The sequence below is a fragment of the Leucoraja erinacea genome, chromosome 1 (genome assembly GCF_028641065.1).
Source record: "Leucoraja erinacea ecotype New England chromosome 1, Leri_hhj_1, whole genome shotgun sequence".
Taxonomy (NCBI): Eukaryota; Metazoa; Chordata; class Chondrichthyes; order Rajiformes; family Rajidae; genus Leucoraja; species Leucoraja erinaceus.
The window spans coordinates 70335759-70362076 of record NC_073377.1 but is presented as its reverse complement, the minus strand read 5'-3'; positions in this window follow the sequence as shown (position 1 = coordinate 70362076).

Genomic DNA, 26318 nt, shown 5'->3' with positions numbered 1-26318 from the left:
TGCCTTCTGGTTCTAGATTCCTGTACTGCTCTATGTTCTGTGTTCTATGTTAACACTTAAATGATTAACCAAATAAAGAACACCTACAGTCTTTAGGATTAAGAAATAGACGGTAGTTGCGGAACTGAGTCACCAAAGCCTCGAATATTCCATCTTCCAGCCTATAAATAGCACAGCTGAACATGGGGATGGACATGCAACAATTTACTGTGACTAGTGGTGTGCCTCAGGGTTCGGTGCTGGGCCCGTTACTGTTTGCCATCCATATCAATGATTTGGATGAGAATATACATGGCAAGATTAGCAAGTTTGCTGATGATACAACAGTGGGTGGTTTTGCAAATAGTGAAGACGATTGTCAGTCTACCCCCACAACAGAAAGGGGAGAAGTTGTAGAGTTTGATAACCACAGAGAGGAAGGATCCCCTGTGGCGTTCTGTACTGCATCTTGGTGGAACCAGTCTGTTGCTGAAGGTACTCTTCAAGTTGCCCAGTGTGTCATGGAGGGGGTGAGCTGCATTGTCCAAAATGCTCCGCAGTTTGAGGAGCATTCTCCCCTCAAGACCACCTCCCATGCATCCAACTCCACCCCCAGGACAGAGTCAGCCATCTTGATGAGTTTGTTAATCCTATTGGCGTCCCCAGCCTTCGCCCTTCTGCCCCAGCACATGACTGCAAAGAAGATGGCACTGGCTACCACCGATTGGTGAAACATCTGCAGCATCTTACTGCAGATGTTGAAGGCGCGGAGCCTTCTCAAAAAGTACAGCCGGCTCTTGTACAGGGCCTCAGCGTTCCTGGACCAGTCCAGTTTACTGTCCAGGTACATTCCAAGGTATTTGTACTCCCTGGTAAACTGCACATCCGCACTATTGATGGAGACAGGGGACAGGGGTGTTCCTATCCTCCTAAAGTCCACCACCAACTCTTTAGTCTTGTTCTTTGTTGAGCTGCAGGAGATTCAGCCCACACCACTCAACAAAGTTGTTGACTACACCTCTGTATACAGCTTTCCTTCCTTCACTGATGCAGCCCGCAATTGGTTTAAAGAGAAGAGGAAAAGATTTAATAGGAATCTGAGGGGTAACTTGTTCATACAAAGGCGGTGGGGATATGGAACAAGCTGCCAGAGAAAGTAGTTGAGGCAGGGACTATCCCAACGTTTAATAAACAGTTAGACAGGTACATGGATAGGACAGGTTTGGGGAGATATGGGCTCTCGCTTGCAGTTGGGACTAGTGTAGCTGGGACATGTTGGTCAGTATGGGTAAGTCCAGCCAAAGGGCCTGTTTCCTCGCTGTATCACTCTATGACTCTGACTCTAATTGATCGTCACCTATATTGACCAATCGATATTCACTTATTTCATCGATGGCTATCCCAAATAGGTAGCATGTTCCACGAGAGAAAGAATTTGCCTGATGTGTTACAAAAATAACACAGCTTGGTATGCTTCTGGTAAAGATCTGTATTTGAATGGATCACATTGAAATTAAGCTGACAGGGTAGTAAATCCAGTGCTCTGACTCATGTTCCCCATAAGCCATGTGTCTCTTAACAGGAGACTCTTCGATCTTATCATCACATTATAAGTGCATTACCAAAGCAATCAACAATATATTACAGTATACTATGTTCAAGAAATATGCTTGACATTTCATAGGGAAGGAGGAAGTCTATTAATCTGCCGTTTATGTTGGAATAGAGCTGAAAGTAGTTAATTCCCTTGTTTGCCTGGAGCATTTGCAAGGAAACTACAGTGGAGCTGAATAGGCATTGCTCCATTCCACACAATTTTCTTTGGAATAAAGGCACTGTTAATTTGCAGCTCCTCAATTACCCTTTATAAGCATAACGTCATTAACCTCCTTCACTGTGACCTTTCCTATTAAATGGAAAGCTGAGCTTCTCTCTTCCAGATGTGAATTTTGGTCTTTCAATCTCTGAAGAAAGGCCTGCATTTATGTACTACGATATTTCACTGGAAAGTCTCAAATGCTTCAGTTTGATTGAACAATTCCATTGACCATTTTTCCCACAGCCAAATCCCACAAATGGAAATAAGACAAAAAGCCTCTATTTACTGGGATACCGATGGATTTAACAGTTGCTGCTATCATCATGAGATCTTTGAATTTCATTGCACGTGGTACTTGCCAAAGGGCTTAATTTAATATCTCACCTAAAGAACACTCTTTCGGCATCAAGTGCTGAAATCTTAATGAATTGTTTAGAAACTGTAAATTTGTGATTCAATAGTTGAACCTCCCTCAGCTGATCCTCATGCAATGTTGCTGAAGGGTCATTTCATTGACCCCCTCCCCCTAAAGTCCTCCAGAGAACCCCACCTCAAGTTCATTCTCATGTTTGAACCTTCAGAATAGGTGCTAATGGAATCTTACAAGTGGAAACACACAGGTGCTCACTACAGGTGTTGGGCCAAGCAGTTAGTTGGTAAGATGGAGCTAGGCAAGGTTCAAAATCTCAAATGTTTCTCAAAAATTCTCAAATGTTTCACTCTGACTGAACAAAATCCATCAGCCATTTTGCCCACATTTGGAAAATGAGACAAAAAGCCTCTGGATGTTCAAATACAGGTAGAATCCAATGCTCAACATCCATCTGTACCCCAAATCCTTCACCCTTGCCGCACTCCACCTTGCCCAAATAACTGCCTGGCCTGATGTAGAGTGGAGTATATTGGAGAGACAAATTGGTCCCGTTGTACAGTTGTGATCAGGGAATGGTGTGGTTGGTGTGTGGGGATCCTTGGGGTGATCTGGAGTGATGGGAAGGTTCATCATTTTAAAAGGAACTACCCGAGCTGCATTCCCAGTGCCAGATATCATGGATAAATCCTGCTCAGGCAAGCCCCATATGTAACGCTGAAGCAGGTGTCTCAGGCATATCAATGACCGTTTCTCCATGAGCAATCTGATTGCTGCTCACAGGATGCTCAAAACTAATTCCCAGCAATGTTGTCCAAGCAAGTGTTACACCTGTTGAATGCCACTGTTCTTGTCAAGGCTCTTCTGTCCTTCAACAAGCCAGATGCAGAAATGAACCTGATGGCTTTCCAGAAAAGTAATAAGATTTATGTTGCCAGGATTTGAAGGCCTGAGCTATAGGGAAAGGTTGGGCAGACTAGGACTTTATTCATTGAAGAGCAGGAGATGAGGGGTGATCTTATAGAGGTGTATAATACAATGGTGAGAATAGATAGGGTTGATGCACAGTCTATTACCCAGTGTAGGGAATCAAGAAATAGAGCACATGGGTTTAAGGTAAGAGGGGAAAGATTTAAAAGGAACCTGAGGGGGAACCTTTTCACAGAGAGTGGATATATGGAATGAGCTGCCAGCAGAGATGGTTGAGGCAAGGACTATAACAACATTTAGAATACATTTGGACAGATAAATGGATAGGAAAGATTTAGAAGTATACAGGTCAAACATAGGCAGGTGTGACTAGTGTACACAGGGCTTGGTCAGCATGGGCAAGTTGGGCGAAAGTTGTTTCCATGCCGTATGACTCTTTGACTATGACTCCAAATCCCAAATTTTAATGAACTATATATTTGTATTTTATTAAATTTAAATTGAATCATGCAAAGAACAAATTTATGGCAAACATAATCCAATTTCTAAACACAAATTATACTGTTATATAAGGTGGTAGCAAGTCAGTTGCCTATTTTTCTTATTCCAAAGCTTGTCCCAAAGAGGTTATTGAGACATAATCAGATACTGACCTTCAATCATTTAGTTTATAGGATCACACAAAATTAAATTCAACCCCATTCCAATAGTCATTAGAATGAAATGTAGATTGCGATTAAGCGCTCACACTTCAGAAGTATTTTAATCGAAGTGGCATTAGTAATGTAACAAACGTAGACTTTCTGAAATACAGAGGGGCTGAATTGGTAGAACAGGGCAGAAACTTGCTTCGTTGGTTCAACTTTTTCATGCAACCTTCATTGCAGTCATTTTCTAAACTGTAAATTGCTGGAAGTTATAGTTGATAACAGGTCAGTGAGAGTAGCAGGTGTACACAAAAATGCTGGAGAAACTCAGCGGGTGCAGCAGCATCTATGGAGCGAAGGAAATAGGCAACGTTTTCGGGCCGAAACCCTCCTTCAGCAGGGGTTCTAGGTGTAGACGGGATTAAAAGTGCTTCTCCTTAATGTGAATGAATGGTTTTGAACCGAATTCCTTAGAATGTGTGTATTCAATGTCAAGATACTGTAGATACAATTAAAAAAAGATTGGATTCACGTAAAGAGAAGAGAAATAAAACAAGCAAACTTAAGAATGTAAACATTTCAAAATTTCAAAATTAACATTTTTGAGATGTTACTTTCACAAAGTTAATGGCAACATGTTTAAATTCTCCCATATTTAAAGGTAACTCACAACTCATGAGTAATATGTATTAACTTCTCCCTATAGGTTACAGCACAATTTGGAAATAAATAATGTGCAATAAACAAACTGCTGGAGGAACTAAGTGAGTCAACAGCCAATGGCATGTTGGCATTAATTGCGAGAGGATTTTAGTTCAGGAGAAAGGAGGTCCTACTGCAGTTGTACAGGTGCAAATTTGGTCTCCTAATTTGAGGAAGGACAGGGGGTGGGAGATTGCAACCATCACGTGGTCTGCCCTGTTTCGACGAATGCAATTAACATGGCATGCACAATCAAATAAGATCAAATAGAACAAGTTATCCTACAACATTTAGGCTATGCACGCCATACGCAATAAGTAAAAGAAGAAGGAAGGACATTATTGCTATTGAGGGAGTGCAGCGTAGGTTGACCAGGTTAATTCCTGGGATGGCGGGACTAACATATGGTGAAAGAATGGGTCCACTGGGCTTGTATTCACTGGAATTTAGAAGGACGAGAGGAGATCTTATAGAAACATATAAAATTCTTAAAGGATTGGACAGGTTAAATACATGAAAAAAGTTCCCGATGTTGGGGGAGTCCAGAACCAGGGGTCACAGGGGTCGTTAGGGGTAGGTCATTTAGGGCTGAGATGAGAAAAACTTCTTCACCCAGAGAGATGTGAATCTGTGGAATTCTCTGCCGCAGAAGGCAGTGGAGGCCAATTCACTGGATGTTTTCGAGAGAGAGTTAGATTTAGCTCTTAAGGCTAAAGGAATAAAGAGATATGGAGAAAAAACATGAATGGGGTACTGATTTTAGATGATCAGCCATGATCATATTGAATGGCGGTGCTGCCTCGAAGGGCCGAATGGCCCACTCCTGCACCTATATTTCTATGTTTCTGAAGCACTAGTAAGATTGTTGTGGGCTGAAGGAACTGATTTACAGAAAGCTAGTATGGACATTGTGGGCCGAATGGATTCTTGGGCTGGCAGCTCAGTCACTCACACCCTCACTGCTGGTGGACTGGCAGTTGACTCACAGCTATTCCTTTAAATTTCATTTCAAGCAGGGTGCAAGGCCACCAAATTCAAATGCAGTCTCATACCATTTCATGCAGGGTGCAAGGCCACCACATTCAAATGCAGTTTCATACCATTTCAAGCAGGGTGCAAGGCCACTAAATACAGCGAGTCGTGACCTCTCCCTCCTCCATTTTGCAGAGACTGAGCCATGCCCACACTTCTGGGTTTTATAGTTCCTCCCCCCTCCCACCAGTAGGGAGGTTGACCTTCATGGCATGGTTGACAGGAGAGAGAATCTCAACATTTTTTAAACACTAAGAACTCTTTTACTTTTCATCGATGGGAAAAATCCTCTGCACCTGATGAGCTGAGCGGGACTCCGAGTAAGATGGGTAAAAATCACAGCCGTACATGGTAGCGGTTTTTCGAAAATCACAAAAGCACAAACAGGAAGTGGCCATGATTAGACTTTTAATGATATAGAAGGCAAGGCAACTTTAATTAGGCACGGCAACTTTAATTAGGCAACACAGCTTTAGCATTTCCAAACCAATGGCAACACAGCTTTAGCATTTCCAAACCAAAGGCAACACAGCTTCAGCATTTCCAAACCAAAGGTAACACAGCTTTAGCATTTCCAAACCAAAGGCAACACAGCTTTAGCATTTCCAAACTATATTTTCAAACCACATTAAGGGCACTGACAGGTCAGTAAAACCACTCACAGTTTAGTAAACATGTGTTCAATGTTATTCACAGCTCAGGTTGAGAGACGTGACCCTCTCGTTCCCCCATCTTGCAGAGACTGACTGAGGCACTCAACACTTCCAGGTTTTATAGTCCCTCAGGAAGGGGCATGGCCTTCAGGAGAGAGAATCTCAACATTTTTTAAACACTAATAACTCTTTTATTTTTCTTCGATGGGAAAAAATCCTCTTGTCCTGCGCAGCGGAGGGGGACTCTGAGTAAGTGGCAGCGATTTTTTCTAAAATCAATATACAGAACAACAGGAAGTGGTCAAGATCAGACTTTTAGTAATATAGATGGTTGTATCAATCCACCCTGTAGAAGCAATTGACTTCCTTCTGTTAAATGGAAGAAATTCAATGAAAGGCTACTCGAGGAGGAAGTTTCTCCTTAAATCTTTGCTGCAGACCTGTTCCTTAAAAAAGATTAGCCTTAGCCAAAAATATAGAAAAGTGATGTTTTTTTTAAACTACTACAAACATTTTTGTGGTGACTAATCACAGTAAAGCCATAAGCAAATGAGGGGATACGATTTTCAGATTCTTATCACACTCAAGTATACTTTTAAATTTATGTTAACACTTACAATTACAAAGGAAAGTGTTTATTTTTCACTATATTTGAAGTACTAACCAAGGGTTGCAATGGAGGGTTACATAACACATGCCATCCATTATTAATGAGTATATATTGAGTAAAGAATATTTTATGTGAAAATAAATACATTCACAAATCCAAGTCTTTAAACAGCCACATTAAACATTCTTTGGTTAGAATATGCATTGTAAATTACCCAAAACGATATAATTTGAAAGGTTGTGGCTGGGTGGAGAGACATTAGCAAACTTCTTTGCTGTCTGATAAAACTTCCAAACCCCATAAAATCTGCTTCTCCATTGAAGTTGAAAGCCACTGCCACATATAGTAGCAGATCCTAGAGTTCTACACACACACACATAGTGAATGTCCAGTCTCAACTCTGAAAAGGAATAATTCTGCCAAAGGATAGCAAGTACATCCCAGTCAAGAATCAAAAGGTTATTCATTTGTTGCCATCATACATTCAGTTGTAGCTGGCTTAAGGATAGCAAGAGTATAAATCTGTGGAAAGTGCACAACTCTGATCAGAAGGACATGCTGCATGGTCTAGGATAGGCAGGGTAATGGTGACCATTCTCCCTCATCTGTTTCTCAGTACTCCGTGCTAAAGTTCACCTTATACATTTAATAGCCTCACAACAATATTGGTAAGCTAAAATGTCATAAAATAAGACCTTGTAAACTCCCACTACACCAATTACTTTTATGAAGTTGGGCGTTAGAACCAGCAAATCCATTACATCCATACTAAAAAGCCTAGGAGTCATAACTCAAATATAAACGTTACTCTGTGGATGCAAGGATCTGCAAATGCAGGAATCTTGTGTTGAACACAAAGTGCTGGAGTAACTCAGTAGGTCAGGCAGCATCTCGGGATAGGCGATGGTTCAGATCAGAAGTCTGAAGAAGGGTCCTGAACCGATACATCGCCTATCCATGTTTAGTTTGGAAACAGACCCTTCGGCCAATCGTGTCTGTGCCAACCAACGATCACCCGTACACTAGTTCTATGTTATCTCACTTTTGCATCCTACACACTAGGAGCAATTTACAGAAACGTATTAACCTACACACCTTCACAACTTTGGAATGTGGGAGAAGACCAGAACACCTACAGAAAACTTATTCCCATCCAAGGGGAAAGTACAAACTCCAAACAGACAAGACCCATAGTCAAGATCAAGCCCAGGTCCATGGTGCCGTGAGTGTGTCATCTCTACCACTGTTGGGTTACTCCAACACATTTAAATGTTACTTTACTGTGGAATCTTCTTCACAATGCCTATGATAGAAAACAGCTCCTTTTAATATGTTATAATGTCCCAAAGTGACATAGAGCTTAATGCTATACTAAATCATACAATCATACAAGAGAAGAAGTCCAAGCACTAATGGCATTTTGACACTGAAAAAAAGTGGGTTTTAAAAAATACCTTGATAAAGAGAAAATGGAGGTTAAGCAGTAATGAGGTTTACGTGTGATTTCTGGATTCTGCAGCTCAAGTACGGTCACTGACTGGAGCAATTAAAACCAGGAATGCACAAGAAGCATGAAATTTGAGAGGTGGAGGTATCTAAATAAATTGTTGAGCTGGAGGAGGTGAGTTGAAACATTCCATCTACTTATCCATCAGCTCTTCAGTGGACAAGGGAATTTCCACAGTTCCCAGCACAAAAAAGATGGCTTCTGTGAGCACTGTTGATCACTGGTCTTCTGTGAGCACATGGGGTCTGAGATATCATAAAGATTTGGGACTAAAGGGAGCCTTCTTCAGGGGGTTGGGGGGGGAGGTGGGAAGGGAAGAAAAGCCTTTTTTTTGTGTTTTCATCTCAGGCCTTTGCTCAATCATCTGCCAATTAACAGCCCCTTTACCTGTCTCCCTAACCGTATAATTTCCAAGGCTTTGTTCAGCCCCACCTCTCTTCCAGCTCCCCCCACCCCCACACCCCACAATCAATCTGATGATGATGCCGACCTGAATCCCCATCCATGTTCTCCAGAGAAGCTGCCTGACCTGTTGAGTTACTCCAGCACTTTGTGTCTTTTTTTGTAAACCAGCATCAGCAGTTCCGTGCAACATCACCATTGTTTGTAAAGATGATCATAGGTTTATTACTATCCACTCTAGATAAGGAAAGTAGGAAGATTTATTGGTATTAACTACTACAATTTCACGCTCTCAACAGAATAACCAAATACTTCACAATTAAAAAAATGTTTTAATACAACAATGTCAACAAAAGGTCATGGCAAAAGACAATATAGATGTATACAACTAAATAGCAAGTTAGACAATGAATCAATGCCTTGATCTTATTACACCTGGTAACTTTAGGAAATATCATGAAGCTCAAATTGACCTGAACTGAATTGAAAAGGAGCCAACCTGTAATATTAGAGTTTGAAAGAGTGTAACATCCCTCCAAGATCTTTAAGAATTTTTAGAATGAAAGTCAAAGGTATTTTGTGCCTTCGAAAGACACCTCCAATGGGATTTTATATGCTGATTGTAAGTGCGGTGGGCTCGGTCTCATGGAAATGTAAAATCCATCTGCAATCATTGGAAAATTGATTGCAGTAAAGAATTCTATAAATCCCCAAATTAGTTTTCATGACAGAGACATTGCAGGTCATAGAGAGGCTGACGAATCCTGAAATATGAGAAGCAATCAAACATTTCCATGGAGAAAATCTAAGACACATGAAGTCTAAAGGCAGAATCGGTGCTGATGATAATAGAGATGATAATGTACAATGGATACTGTTGATGAAAGGTTCCATGCAATCATAGCAAGATCGGAAATATAAACAGAAATATGGTTGTGGAGGTTGGCTGAATTTAGAATATGTCAAGCTACAATATTTTGCTTTGAAAAAAATACAAAAGATGCAGTTTGGAAAAAGAAACAATGGTTCACATGTGTGACGGTTGTTTTATGGTTAAAGATATGAATTAAAACATAAAACAATATCAAAGAAGAGCAGAAAGATAAAAATCACTTGGTCGGGACAATCAAAATCTGAAACAAGTCCGCTCTTGAAACCAATTTTTTTTTCAGTATTGGGGATAAAGTGTCTGTGGTAAATGCAAACCTTGAAAATGCGGACAATACTCACTCTAGTAAAGTGTGACTTAAAGAATGATTCAAATACAAACATTTGGAAACAAATGGGCCAAAATTCTTGTTTTTAACTAATAATTGATTATTAGGAGAATTGATTGAAAGGAAATGATAGTGTAAGATTTCTTGATGTTAAGCTCTTTTTCACCTTCACTGTCTAAATTTCACAAATGCTTTATCTTCTTGTTTTCAAATTTTTATGGACTATTGACATTTTTTGCCATTTGTACTTTTTTTATTAGTTACTTTTATTTTGCATGTGACTATATCAGGTATAATAAACACAATCTAATGTGCAGAATGCCTCCTCCACCCTTTCACTAATTCTAAGTTGTCAGACTGCTTGTCTAGCATATTGGGCGAGTGTAAATTTCCTCCAACGAGGGAAACGAGGAGGAAGAGAAAAACAAGAGTCTGATTGAGTGTTATTCTGTCCTACCATAAATCTGGATAAATTGTGGACACTGGTGACTTCTCTAATTTCAGTTAGTCCCAATTATCTCCTCCCCTTCTCAGCTCTCCCTCAGCCTTCTGGCTCCTACTCTTCCTTTCTTCTTCCCGCCCCCCTCCTCCCCTTTCCCCACCCTCACATTGGTCTGAAGAAGTATTTTGGCCCGAAACATTGCCTATTTCCTTCGCTCCATACATGCTGCCTCTCCCGCTGAGTTTCTCCAACATTTTTGTCTACCTTCGGTTTTCCAGCATCTGCAGTTCCTTCTTAAACATCTGCAGTTCCTTGTTTCAGCACTTTAACACTTTGCTACGTGCAGGCGTTTATTGTAAAGTATGCAGGCAGAGAGAGAGGTCGTGGAAAGGAGAGAGCGTTGCCCCCTGTATTTCTGTACAATTACCTCAGTGAAGGGTGGACTAGTTAGCAGGAGGTGGTCACAGGACTGTCCATTTGCAGTGACACACACTGCACCACAAGCAATGCCAAAGGAAATCTTATCACCCCACTAGATAATTGAAGTTGACAGTGGTCACGCTTGGAGTACAAAAGTCAGAATGAGCTCTCATTTAGGAAGTGTGTTGTATCAGGTTGGAATCTTATATTATAAGTGAAACAATGATTAGGTAAGTCATACAGAATTAAAGTAAACAGAGTTTTAGTTGTTTTAAACCTCCATATCCATATAAAGGGCCAGAGAGGTTGTTCAGTTTCCATTTGTCATTAAAAATTCATCACGATTGCAGTAACTGTGGAGTTTTCTGGCAAATTGAATGGGGATCTAGGGGGCAAGTGACTCAAGTTCATGCCTTTTCATTGAGTTCAGCTCCCAGATTATTGGCAGGGCAGTTATGCGGGATCCGTACCCTCTGGAAGATCAAGACATATCAGGCAGCAGCTTCTAGATGTTCGCATTTAGAGTGGGGAAAATAGATGTCCTTAAAGCAAACTCATTAGCTACATAGATAATTAAACAAGTGAGGTCTTTATCTTCAACCCTGAGAGGCTATCTCTGCTTTATGTCACTGCTATTTTGCAGTCTCTGTCACGAGGGAGAATCTGTACTGACCAAAATGATAGCCTTGCCAAGGTGTCTTCCACCAGCTAATGCAACATATTGTCTGAAAATAAGTTGCTGATTGTTATCTTTTCTTCCTTCACAATTAACATAGAAACATAGAAACATAGAAAATTGGTGCAGGAGGAGGCCATTCGGCTCTTCGAGCCAGCACCGCCATTTATTGTGATCATGGCTGATCGTCCCCAACCAATAACCTGTGCCTGCCTTCTCCCCATATCCCTTGACTCCACTAGCCCCTAGAGCTCTATCTAACTCTCTCTTAAATCCATCCAGTGACTTGGCCTCTACTGCACTCTGTGGCAGGGAATTCCACAAATTCACAACTCTCTGGGTGAAAAAGTATTTTCTCACCTCAGTCTTAAATGGCTTCCCCTTTATTCTAAGAAGACTGTGGCCCCTGGTTCTGGACTCGCCCAACATTGGGAACATTTTTCCTGCATCTAGCTTGTCTAGTCCTTCTATAATTTTATATGTTTCTATAAGAACCCCCTCATCCTTCTAAACTCCAGTGAATACAAGCCTAGTCTTTTCAATCTTTCCACATATGACAGTCCTGCCATCCCAGGGATCAATCTCGTGAACCTATGCTGCACTTATTAATAAATGCCAGGTAATATGACAGAAACAGCTGAAAATTATAAGAAAATTTAGGATTTGGTTTCATTGATGTTCGTGTCTTGCAAATAGAATAGAATAGAATCTTTATTTGCCACGCAACCAGGGTTGGTGGTATTTGGGTTCGGTACATGATGGTACACTGCCTTAGTTACATACCACTAATAACACAGATCACCGTAATAAAGTGCATCCATACCACATCACAAATCACAAATCTCACCAACAATACATAGTGCAAAAGAACAAACAAAGACCATAGACAAGACACTGTATACATCAAAAGTCATATTATTGTCTGATTATTGGACGGAATTGAGAGTTCTTATTGCTGAGGGGAAGAAACTGTTTTTAAAGCGGGTGGTTTTAGTAGCAAGTGACCTGAGGCGCCTCCCTGAAGGGAGAGACTGAAAAAAGTGATTTGCTGGATGGGAGTGGTCCGAGATGATCTTTTTTGCCCGTTTTGAGGTACGTTGGAGATAAATGGAATGGATTGAGGGGAGGGGGGAGTTGATGATACATTTCAAACAATCATAGCAATGTGGGAAGATTTACCTGTCGTCCAGGCACATATTTTTTACACAGGGATTGCAGTTGAGGACAAGTATGCAGGATTCAATGATTCTACAATACAGGAGGAGTCCAACAGAGGTAGTGGTGGCGAAATTGTGGAATTCATTGCCACAGACAGCTGTGGAGACCGACATTGGGTATTTTTTAAAGTAAAGAGTGATAGGTTCTTGATTAGGAAGAGTTGTCAAAGGTTATGGGAAGAAAGCAAGAGAATGGGATTGAGAGGGAAAAATAAATCAGCCATGATCATATGGTGGAACAAACTCGATGGGTCGAATGGCCTAATTCTGCTACTGTGTCATGGTCAGATGGAGGAAAAGCATCTGATATCCTGCAATAGTAGCAGGACAGTGGCAGCAGATAGATGAGCCCTCTCTGCACTCACCTGAAACATTTTCCTATTTTGTCCTGCAAGTCCCATGGATCACTGAGGCAATAAACAGGAACATATTGAGCCAAATTAAGCTGGATTCAGTCCATTGCTTGCGGCCTCTGCTCCATTGTACGTACTTGGTCCACATGCATAAGGATGAATGAGTTGATTCTATTGTAGGAAATCAGGCAGCAAGATTGGTCTCTGACTGGGTGCCTCTGCGATGTTGTTCCCAGAGATATGTTTTATATATGATTTTGTACCATGTATGGTATTACACGTATACAGGTTTGATTGTAATCCCATATGGATATTTTTACCTGGATAGCACTCAACACAAAGTTTTTCATGTACCTCCGTAAACGTGACCAAACCAATTATGAGAGGCAAGGCTAGGGAACGAGCCTAACCTCCTGTCCACGCCTATATCTACAGACATTTAAAGCCCATTAAAATTGCTGCAAATAATTTTAAAAATATGAAACATAGGTAAAAATTTAAAACATAGGTAAACAAATTCATTTAAATTACAAACATTCTACAGAATGAAATGAAAGTAAAATGAAATGAAAGTAAAATTAAAGAATAAACAATAAGTGGGATGTTGTAAGATTGCAGAGTGTGATGCAGGAAAATTTCCACACCTCCAGGCTCTCCCATTGTATCCCATATGATAATGAGCAGTTTTGGGCCCCATATCGGAGGAAGAATATGTTGGCATTGGAGAGGGTTCAGAGGAGGTTTACGAGAATGATCCCAGGAATAATTGGGTTCGCATCGGATGAGCATTTGAAGGCATTGGGGCTGTACTTACTGGATGAGGGGGGTATATCATTGAAACTTACTGAATAGTGAAATGCCTGGATAGAGTGGATGTGGAGAGGATGTTTCCTCTAGTGGGAGAGTCTAGGACCAACCAGAGGCCAGATAACCTCAGAATAAAAGCATGTACTTTAGGAAGATGAGATGAAATTTCTTAATGGCGAATCTGTGGAATTAATTACCACAGAAGACTGTGGAGGTCAAGTTAATGGATATTTTTAAGGCAGAGATTGATAGATTCTTGATTAGTACGGTTATAAGTGATTATGGGGAGAAGGCAGGAGAATGGGGTTGAGAGGGAAAGCTAGATTAGCCATAATTGAATAGCGGTGTAGACTTGATGGGCCAAATTCCAGCGGCACGACTTACCCGTTGCAGCGGCCCCTACAGCCTGTCTGTCTTTTTTTCAATCTTTTGTCTCGTTAAATGTAGTGTTGGTGTTTTTTTAATACTGGTTTTAAATGTGTATATGTGGGGGGCAGGGGGGGGGAGGGGGAACTGTTTAAAATCTCTTCCCTGTCCGGGAGCCCCGACCTTTTCCCTGTCGGGTCTCCGTTGTCGTTGGGGCCTAGCACCGTGGAGCGGCCTCCAACCTGAACGACCCGGGGGCTCGGGAGACTGCGGAGCCGCGGACTACTCACCATCGTGGGGCTGGCCTGCCTCAGAGCGTGGGGAGCGGTGGTGACTCGCTGCTGCGACTCAACTCCTGGGGCTCGGAGGCTCCAGCAACGCAGCCGCAGGTCCGGTGGACTGGGACATTGGGAGCTCGCGGGGAGAGACCGCTTCCCGGAGCTCCCGCAACGCGACTTCTCCAGCCCGTGTCGCGGGGTTGGAACAACCCGGAGCAGGGATGTACATCGCCCGGCGCGGCTTCATGGCCGTGGGACATTACAGCGCCCGCCGGGGCTCCAACATTGTGACTTTTAGACCGGGAGTGGGGCCGTAAATCGCCCGGCACGGCCTAAAATGGCCGTGGGACTTAGCATCGCCCGCCTGGGGCTTGGACATCGGGAGAGAAATGGAGAACAGGGGAGAGAAAATACTTTGCCTTCCATCACAGTGGGTTCACTGTGGTGGATGTTTGTGTGAATTAAATTGTGTGTATGTCTGTAGGAAATTGTCTTTGTTTGTATGGCTGTGGAAACGGAATTTCGTTTGAGCCTCACTGAGGCTCAAATGACAATAAATGGTATTGTATTGTAAATGGCCTAATTCTGCTCCTATAACTTATGACCATGAACTGATATTCTGTCCAGTGATGGAGAGGCAACAATTGTGGACCATAGACACAAGTCTAGTAGGCTGGTAAGTCGCACCATATGTCTGCGATGAACTGAGGGATGGATGTTGATCACTGATATGTCCATCCCTCAGTTCATCACAAATTGAAGGTGCGACTTATCTGCCCACGAGCAGCTGAATGTTGTAGTTCCCTTAGAACCAGCAGGGTTTTGCTCATTCACACATGCACAAATGCAGCGTTGATCCTCCTTTAACCATGCCCTGGTGTGCAGGAATCCACATTAAAGGCTCAGGCTAGGGAATTTCATTCCTTTTCTGTGATCGAAGCCAAGAGTAGAGGGTGAGCTCTGGATATGAACTCCTTTCAGTTTTGAAATGAGCCAAATTAAATCGGTCTTGTGACTATGTTAAATCACGGCGACCTGCTGGATCTAGGGGGTGCCGTACTGTATGGTATGGCTGCCCAGCCTGCAGCTGTCCGTTTTTTCATCTCTTTTTATTTTTAGTTAGTTGAGGTTTTTTTTTCTCGGAGTTCTCGACTTGCCCGGGTCTCCACGCTGGAACTCCGGTGAGCTGAGACCACCGATGAAACATCGCAGAGCTGGGGGACTGTGGAGTGGCCAGCCGCGGCCGGTGGCGCTGACCTTAAACATCGGGAGCCTGGGATCTCTCGCTAAGATCGCCAGTGGTGGAGCTCCATTCAGCGCGGCCTGTCGGCTTCGGAAGCCGTGGTCTCCGGTAAGGAAGCGGCCGTTCCAAGTTTCCCAAGCTGCTGTGAGGATTCTCCCAACACCGGAGCACCATCATCCAGCGAGAATGGCCTGAAACATCGAGCCTCCATAAAGGCGACTGCGGAGGCCTCAATAGGCCCGACTATGGGTAGACATGGGGATGGGGACTGGACTTTGTGCCTTCCCTCATAATGGGAACCATTGTGGGGGGATGTTTTTTTTTATGTTCAATTTCTTTATTATTGTTATGTTGTTTTCTTTTTATGTGCTGCAATGGCAATACGCATATCACTACAGCAATTGGTGGGTGTATGTGACTAAGAAAGAACCTTTGAACCTTTGATCTCTGCGAGATGTATGAGATTATCCTTACATCACGATTCTTAGCGGTGATACAGTGTAATCCTCTCACTCATATTGATAGTGTTTGCAATCTGAGACAGTTGATGAAGCTAGAGGTTGTTGCTGTTAATTGCATAAGAGACAGGCACTGCTGATTAAAACATATTTTAAACCTTGACAATGCCTAATTGAGTCATAAGAATTTATATTATTTGCATTAGCTACAGTACATGTAAGCTTGACATTGATTGATGACATCTTGCTTTCTGAGACACAATATGAGATGTACATCATTAAGTTTAGAGGTTTCATTGTGAAAGTCATTATCAAGAAATGAATGGAGCTATGTTTTCAGTAAAAAAAAATAATTTAAGAACAAGCTGGGAGATATTATTACAAAACTGATGCATAGCCTAATTTAAATAGGAATAACTGAAAAAGCAGATTTGTTTAAGGAACACAATTTAAAGGAGGACAAGAAGCCTGAAAATGTATTGGATTTCCTGCAGCTTACTGCTAAAACTCCAGTGGAAGATTATAGATATGACCCATGGCTTCTCTATTTTATCCTTTTGGATAAGGTATAGAGCAAAAATTATAACACACTTTTGCGTGGTCCAATGATTACAGTGCCCGCTCTTACGCTACTTAGTAAGGGTGTCAGGGATTATGAGGCGAAGGCATGAGAATGGGGTTAAAAGGGAAAGATAGATCAGCCATGATTGAATGGCGGAGTAGACTTGCTGCGCTGTATGGCCTAATTCTTCTCATATGAACTTATCGCCATTACTGGGGAAATTTACAATTGTACCTCAACACATGACTTGTACTGATGTGATTTGGATGTGATCATATCAACATTGAAATTCAAAGTCACTGTCTAGCTTCTTCAGCTTTGAAGTGGTCTTGCTAGAGGTTAAGGATGTGAATCATAAATTGCCTGCACAAGTTTGCTCTGGAGGGAGGGTGGACCCATGGCCAAGGCAATGTCATTATATTCCTGTTATTCTGCGTTACTGCAATTTCTTCATGGTTAGTTGGATCTCTCAAGGTCCTGTGGGATTTCAAGGCCAAAAGCTCAGACGAGAAGCACTTTCACCATGTAATACAGTATGTGAGGCTTTTTGGCCCAACTTGTGAGAACTTCATCTTTCTCCCAGAATCTTTCTTTCCAATTGGGATTAATTTAGGCTGAGCATTACAAATTAGTTGTTTAAATATACATGACAACAAACTAAACTTAAACTCGTTGCTCTTCCACTGACCCATTCCTAAGCCAATATCTCCACTCCAGACAACTCTACATTCATACCATTATAATAATTCTGACTTACTCAAGACTTTGATTAAGGATCCTAGTGTTTGCTCTCAAAATGTTTGCTGAATTCTACCATGTTGCGACCACTGCCTCCAATGTGGTCAGCAAGCAAAACTTCTTTTATTAATCCTGTCTCATTACCATTATCTGACCAAATTTAAAATAAGCTGTTCTTGATAGTTTATGACACATGCTGCTCAAAGAAACAATCCCTGTGATACTCCACAATGAGCCCTTCATGGTACCTATGCCACTTTGATTAGTCCAACATTTGGGCACTATCACAATGTTTAAACACCACGCGGGTAGGTACATGAATAGGACAGGTTTAGAGGGATATGGGTCAAATGCAGGCAGGCAAGATGAGTGTAGATGGGACATGTTGAACGGTGTGGGTAAGTTGGACCGAAGGGCCTGTTCCCACGCTGTATGTCTCTAGGACACAATCAATATACTAATTAAAATCATCCATGATAATTGTATGATACGTTTGGTATTTCCCTATTGATGCTTAGTCCCGTCATGAAGCAACACCTTTGGGAAACTGTAGACAACCTCCTTGTCTTTTTCCCCTGCTATTCATTATTTTTATTCAAACTGATTGAGCTGCTGAATCATAGGACTGAATCTTTCAATCAATGTCAATCAATCCATCAAGCTGTTTCCACCTCACCATCCATTGCATCTACATTACTACTTTGTACCATGCTGATATCTTCATTTATGAAGCTTCTCCACACACTTTCCATTATTGCTATTCTTTTGGTAACTTGAACACCAGGAATATTCAGCTCCCAGATTTGGTCATTCTGTAAGCATGTCACTGGTATAGCTAACATAGATAGAAAAGGCTGGATTAACTCAGTGGGTCATGCAGCATCTCTGGAGAAAAGGAATAGGTGACGTTTCTGGTCGAGGCCCTTGAAGAGACCCGTCTGAATAAGGGTCTCAACCCAAAACATCACCTATTCCTTTTCTTCTGAGATGCTGTCTGACCCACTGAGTTACTCCAGCATTTTGTGTCCATTTTCAGTACAAACCAGCATCTGCAGTTCCTTCCCTCACTGTTATAGCTATTAGATCATATTTATTTGTCACTACTTGTGCTGTTAATTATTCAATCTTGTTTTAAATGCTACATGCTAAATGCTAAATGACAAGCACATTATTTTGCCTTAAATTGTTTAAAACATTTGAAAAAATAGATAACTCTCTCAAGTGTTTAATGTGACTGATTAGAGAAAGCAATCCAAACCATTGCCAGCCATTAGTGATATATTTTTGGAGAACCATTGAGCAATTAGGAGAAATGGCTGCTAGCAATTCATGCAGTTTGGAACATATGATGGATCACGCATTGCTTTTCAATATTTCAAAGAGATGACTAAATTGCTTTTTAGTGATGCCAGATCTGAAGTTGGTTTCTGAAAAGCCAATATTCCTGCTAACAGACTTCAATTCATTTGATTACTCCTCTCCATTGCTCATCATTTTCCTTTATTTTTCCCAAAATCAAATCCTCCACCCCTCCCCTATTGGGATTTGTGATATTACTACCTCTCAACTTCCTATTAGCTCCCATCAAGCTCCTTTACCATTTAACTACACTCAGGGGTATTTACAGTCTATCTGCATAGCCTTTGGGGATGTGGGAAGAACACACACGATCACAAGCAGAATGTGTAAACCACGTAAAAAGCACCCGAGGCCGGGATTGAACCTGGGTCTCTGAGCTGTGAGTTGGTAGCAGTAACTGCTGCACCACTGCAGTGGGACAACCTTATAAATTTACTGAAACAAATCACTGATTGCTCTGGCTTTATCCTTTGAAACCAAGGGCAGAAAGAAATAGGTTGAAAAGAATGCTGTGTCAAGTTAGCTGATCTTGAAAGTGGAGCATTCCACAATTGCCCTCAGTCGGGTGGAGATCACACTGGGCTCCCCTGCTGATTGCATTTCCCCTGCTGCTGCTTGCTGGCTGCAAGAAGTCATGAATAATAGAATTGAATTGAATTGAATAAATGTTATTAGCCAATTATGTATACATAAAAGGAATTTGCCTTGGTGCTTTGCTCGCAAGAAACTCATGACATACAGTTAACAATTAAGAATAAAACATTATAATTTAAACATTGAAGAATGAAATAAAATACCTGAGTAAAAGGAGGCTACAGACTTTTGATTATTGAGTAGTGGAAAAAAGCTGTTATTATATCTGGCTATGGCGGCTTTGACAGTCTGGAATCGCCTTTCGATGTGCTACAAAGTGTTTGTGGCTAGGGTGAGATGGGTCAGAGATGATCTTTTCTGCTCGCTTCCTGGCAGGGCTGGATTTATGTACAGGCTTGAAAAGCTTAAGCTTAGGGTCTCGAGATCTAGGGGGGACTCGCAGAGCTGGATTTACCACTAGGCTTCATAGGCTGAAGCCTAGAGCTTCGAAAACTAGGCGGCCTCCGGCCAAGGCAGGACACCTGCCATTCAACTCTGGATGGGCCCCCCTCTCTATCTATCTCTCTCTCTCTCTCTCTCTCTGTCGCTCTCCATCTCCGCCCGCCATCCGTATCCGGGTCCGAGCCGCTGGGTCTACGCTCTGCACTCGCTCCTCATCCGCCGGCACGGCAGGCCGCCTTGCACATGCGCACTGCCACGGCCAGCACATCCTCCCCCCTGCACATGCGCACAACCATGGCCAGCACATCATCGGCCGCCCTACACATGTGCACTGCCACAATACAACAATACAATACCATTTATTTGTCATTTGAACCTCACATGAAGTTCAAATGAAATTTGGTGTCTGCAGTCATACAACAAGAAAAGAACCAAGACCCACACCAACACAATTTACACAAACATCCATCACAGTGAATCTCCTCCTCACTGTGATGGAAGGCAAAGTCTTGTCTCTCCCTTGCTCTCCATTCTTCTCCCGATGTCAAAGTCAAAGTCAAAGCCCCCGGCGGGAGCTAGCAAGTCCACGGCAATTTAAAGCCGCGCCGGGCGATGTAAGGCCCTGCTCCGGGTCTTGATGTTGGAGCCCCCGGCGGGCGCTAGCAAGTCCCGTGGCTGTTTAAGCCGCACCGAGCGATGTAAGGTCCCGCTCCAGGTCACTTTCAACCCCGCAATTTGGGTGGGAGAAGTTGCCGTTGCTGGTGTTCCGTAAAGCGGTCTCCCACCGGGGACCCGCGAGCTCCCTGTGTCACCATCCACCGGAGTCGGGTCGCAGCAGCGCTCCACCACAGCGCTCCACGCTCCGAAGCCGGCCAGCTCCATGATGGGAGGTCAGCAGCTCCGCCGGCTGCGGTAACTGGTTGGCGCTGGGCACTTTCACCCTTGCTTTGAATTGTGGGAGATCTGGCCGCCATTGCTGTCCGGTCGCCGTCTCGCTGAAAACCAACGCAGAATCACTCGCTGACCCTGGATCTGGAGTAATTCCCTGGAGTAACTCTTACTTCTGGTTTCCTGGTCATGCATCAATATTCTAAATGGAATTTAAACTGGAGGTGGTGGAGGGCTGAACAATAACAGCCTGTTGCATTGTATCTGTTTATTTATTGTGTATACATATATATATATGGTTTATGGTATATAAACACACTGAACTTTTATCTCCTGTTCTGTATTATGTTTACATATTCTGTTGTGCTGCAGCAAGCAAGAATTTAATTGTCCTATCTGGGACACTTGACAATAAAACTCTCTTGACTCTTGACTTGGACTTAAGCAAAAAAGGGCTCTTGGGGAAAAACGAGGTACATTAAATTTAGTTGCACCTGGTTGGGTAACTATGCTAGGGTAAGACTATTCCATGCTTTAATTGTGCGGGGGGACTCCATGGAGCAGCCAGCAACTCTCTATAGAAGAAATTGGGTGACGTTTCGGGTAGAGACCCTTCTTTAGACTCCCTCTGGTTTTAGTGTTTTTAGTTTAATTTAAAGATACAGCATGGAAACAGGCCCTTCAGCCCACCGAGTCCACGCCGACCACCGATCACCCGTACACTAGTTCTATCCCACACATTAGCGACGTAAGTCAAGAGTCAAGAGTGTTTTATTCTCTCACGCCCAGTTAGAACAATGAAATCCTTACTTGCAGCAGCACAACAGAATATGTAAACATAGCACTCTGTAAACAATGTTATAAATGAGAAAACAAAACAGTGTATATTTATATATGAATGTATAACTATATAAATATATCTATCTATATATCAAAACTCTGTGTGTGTGTGTGTGTGTGTGTGTGTGTGTGTGTGTGTGTGTGTGTGTGTGTGTGTGTGTGTGTGTGTGTGTGTGTGTGTGTGTGTGTGTGTGTGTGTGTGTGCGCAGATTCCATTTTCGGTATAGGTGTTGTGTGTTTACAGATTCACTAATCCAGGTTTCACTCCTCATTTACTATCCACTTGGACATTTTTGGACATGTTTACACATTTTTTAATACAATTCTTCTCCCCCCCACACTCATTTTAAAATCGAAACGGGACATGAGCTGCTGACGTCACAATGCCACATGCCGACCAGTCCAGGCCCACCTGCCCCCCCCCCCCCCAGGACCCCCCCCCCCCCCCCCCCCCCCCCCCCGCTGTGGATTAAAGGCGCAAAGAGATCGAGAAACTTCTGCAGAACAAACATTCTACAGCTCCGTTCCGCTGTAGCTTCTTTATTCTACACATCTCAGGGCAGCGACTGCTCACGCGCTGAAACTTATCAACGCTTTTGGCACAACTCGTGAAGCTGAACTCGCTGAATAATCCAACCACATTTTTGTTTGGAAGTGGAAAGAAATAATAGAAATTGCATTCATTGCAACATGTAAAAAGAGTTGAGATACTGTATTATAATTTTGCTGCATGTCGTTGTGGTATATATCATGTCTTGATTGGTGAATATATTTAGTTTGTGACTTTATTTGAAGCAGAAATAATATGTGAATTCTTCATTGAGCATAATTCCGATTGGTAATTACACACTTTGTCCGAGCACATTATCGCACGCATCATGTAAGCCGTCTTAATTGACCACCTAAACTGTCATTTGGCAACTTAAAAAGCTGCCAAGGTTGCCCGGCTGACAACAGAGAAAAAAAAATAAGCGAGAGCCCTGCAAGGTGTATAATATTTTTGACACTGTCATTGGCCTTTCTTACATATGCTGTTACAACGCACTGTAATCTGTAAACAACCCTTCAGTAATTTTCCTTGCCCTCTATTTCAGAATAAAAGTGTTTTAAGCCAATAACTCAACACAGCACTGGCAATAAATAAATAAATAAATAAATAAATAAATAAATAAATAGATAAATAAATAGATAAATAAATAGATAAATAAATAGATAGATAGATGGGCAGATAAATAAATAAATAGATAAATAAATAAATAAATAAATAAATAAATAAATAAATAAATGAATAAATAAATGAAAAATAAAAATAAATAAATAAATAGATAAATAAATAAATAAATAGACAGAATAAATAAATAAATAAATAAATAGATAAATAAATAAGCACAGCTTTCCAGCCCCTTATCTCATTGGCGACGATCGGCTGCAAATCGGTGTCAATCTGGTGGACCATCTTCCTCTAATCGTGGGGGTGGGGGAGTGGGAGGGGCCTCACAAGTGGAACAACTTAGGGCCTCACTTCATCTAAATCCAGCCTTGCTTCCTGGCCCTTACAGTGGACAGTTCGTCAATGGGGGGAAGGTTGCATTAATTGATCAATTGAATCAAGTATTGGAAAGTAACAACTACACATAGAATCACATATTTTCAAGGCAGGAAAGCGAAGCAGGAGAGAAAAAAAATTCTCCATACTGGGGAGTAGTTTTGAAGTGAGGTACGTGAGCAAGCTATTCTTTCACATCTGTTTGGGCACAAAATTAATCCAGGCAGATCGCACCTTCCTGACAACACAAGAATCCAAATGCAATGACCTTCTGCTAGCTTTCCATAGTGTAGGAAGGAACTGCAGATGCTGGTTTAAACCGAACATAGACACGAAAAGCTGGAGTAACTCAACAGGACAGGCAGCATCTCTGGAGAGAAGGAAAGAGTGACGTTGATCCGAAATATCACCTATTCCTTTTCTCCAGAGATGCTGCCTGTCCCGCTGAGATACTCCAGCTTTTTGTGCCTATCTTCAAGTTATAACAAATATTTAATGGGCCCTTCTGATATGGAACTCCAACGTTTGCTGAGGAAAAAATACTCCTTTGATTCTATTTCTTATCAGTTTAATGACTTTCAATTGCAGATTGCAATCTCCTGCTAATGGTGGACCAGGTTAAGGAATTCCAACAGTGAGAACAGCATTAAGATTGCGTACTTTGTAGAGCAGGCAGATTCGGAAATGGTGCCTGTCTAATTACTTCACAGAGAAATGCCTCAGCCTGTTTCTTTTTCTTTTAACCATTTCCCCCTGCATAACATTAGCCACATCTTGAGGCAGCCCGCATGATTAGTAATAATAATAATAATAATAATAATAATAATAATAATAATAATAATAATAATAATAATAATAATAATAATAAGTTTATTTATATAGCACATTTATAGTCAATTTTCATTGACCCCAAAGTGCTTTACATAATTTAAAAATCAGTTCCATATAAAGCATAAAGATGGGTTAACAAAATAATAAAATGCATAAACAGGACACAACATGTAACATAAACATCCACCCCAGCATTCATCACTGTGGTGGAAGGCAAAAAAAATTTTGGCCGTCCTCCTCCATTTCCCCCCCCCCCGTGGACAAGACCAGAGTCCAGTCCAGGATCGGTCTTTCCTCACCGGAGACCGCGGCTTCAAGATTGTGTAGGCCTCAGGCCGGCGGTTGAGATTTAAAGTCCCCGCCGCAGCCAGAAGCACCGTAGACTGCAGGGCCGGCGGCCGAAGCTCCCCTCCAGGGGTGATGGTAAGTCCATGCCGGGCCCGCGGTTTTATCCGCGGGCCGGCAATGGCGGCTTTCCCCCCCGGGTCCCCCCACGAGGGATCCCGGGCTTGTAGACGCCGCAGCCCTGGAACTCTGCAGACCGCCCGCGGCTTCAGGCTGCGACTTCAGGCTGCTGCCGGCTGCCCCGGGCCAGTGAAAACGGAGCACTCCCCCCCGGCGAGCCCCAGCGAGGAATCAGATCGGAGTAGATGCACAGCAATCTCTTGTCAAGAGTAGCACGTCTCCGGGAAAGACCTCGCCGATCCTTGATGGTAGGCCACAGGGGAGGCGACCTGGAAAAAGTCGCCTCTCCATGGAGGAGGCGACCGAAGCGGTTTCCCCCTTACACCACCCACACCACCCCCCACACAAAGCACAAAAAACCCCACTAAATACACACTTTAAAACATACTAAAAATAAAAAATAAAATTGAAAGGCTGACGCGCTGCTGCCATGGCTGCCGCCAGAACAGCGCCCCCTTCACTTCTGTGTATAAAATCATGAGAGGAATAGATCGGGTAGATGCACAGAATCTCTTGCCAAGAGTAGGTGAATCGAGGGCCAGAGGACATAGGTTTAATGTGAATGGGAAAAGATTGAATAGGAATCTGAGGGGTAAATTTTTCACACAAAGGGTGGTCGGTGTATGGAATAAGCTGCCAGAGGATGTAGTTGAGACAGGGGCTATCCCAACATTTAAGAAGCAGTTCAACAGGTATATGGATAGGACAGGTTTGGAGGGATATGGACCAAACACAGGCAAGTGGGACTAGTGTAGCTGGGACATGTTGGCCGGTGTGGGCAAGCTGGGCCGAAGGGCCTGTTTCCACACTGTATCACTCTATGACTCTCTATATGACCTCACTTCAACAGCTGCAGTGCCTCAGCATTTATTTAATGCTGTTTGACTGAATAAATTCCCTAAGCTGATGGATTCTTGACATTGACCACATGTAAGAGAAGTTTAAATAGTTATGAAATCCAAGTAATTACTTATTTTTAACAGTGAACACTTTTTTACTGTGTTTACTTTACTTAATTAAATATTTTTTTAAATTGTCATAGAGGGTAGTTGAGGCCAGTTCATTGGCTATATTTAAGAGGGAGTTAGATGTGGCCCTTGTGGCTAAGGGGATCAGGGGGTATGGAGAGAAGGCAGGTACGGGATACTGAGTTGGATGATCAGCCATGATCATATTGAATGGCGGTGCAGGCTCGAAGGGCCGAATGGCCTACTCCTGCACCTAATTTCTATGTTTCTATGTTTCTAAATCTTGGAAATCGTTTAATCCAGGTATGTATCCATCATGAATGTAATAATCATAAAAGATTTATAATGTATCATATACCATGCAATAATATTATTTTCACATTTCTTCTTAAACTGCGCCCTCAGATTTAGGTGCAGCTTTATCCCCTCTGTTATTAGGCTTCTGAACAGAGGCCTGAACATTATGTATAATGTTAGTACTGTCCAATTTAACTCTATCCGATTGCAAACATTGGACTTTGTCTCTGGAACCAGTGCACTATAATGCTGAGGACTATATTCTGCACTCTGCATCCTTCCCTTTGCTCTACCTATTGTCATAGAGTTTGACTTGATTATGTTAGTGTCATGATTTGATCAGATAGCTCGGCAAACAAACTTTTTCACTTTACCTCAAGCCACGTGACAAAAATAAACCTAAACCCAGACCTATCCATTCTATTTTAACGTCTAATGCAATATGCTCCAACAATACTGTTTGCAAGACATTCCTTGGAACAATTAATATAAAAATAATAGCTAATTGGTGACAACACTTTTTTCGTCCATGAGTGGAAACAGGATAGAAGCTATGGCAAGCCAAGAAAACAGCCAATTTTACAGCAAATGAGGTCTATTTAATCAAGGTCAACAAACTATTCATATCCATTTGAATAACGCACTGCACAAACAGTTGATT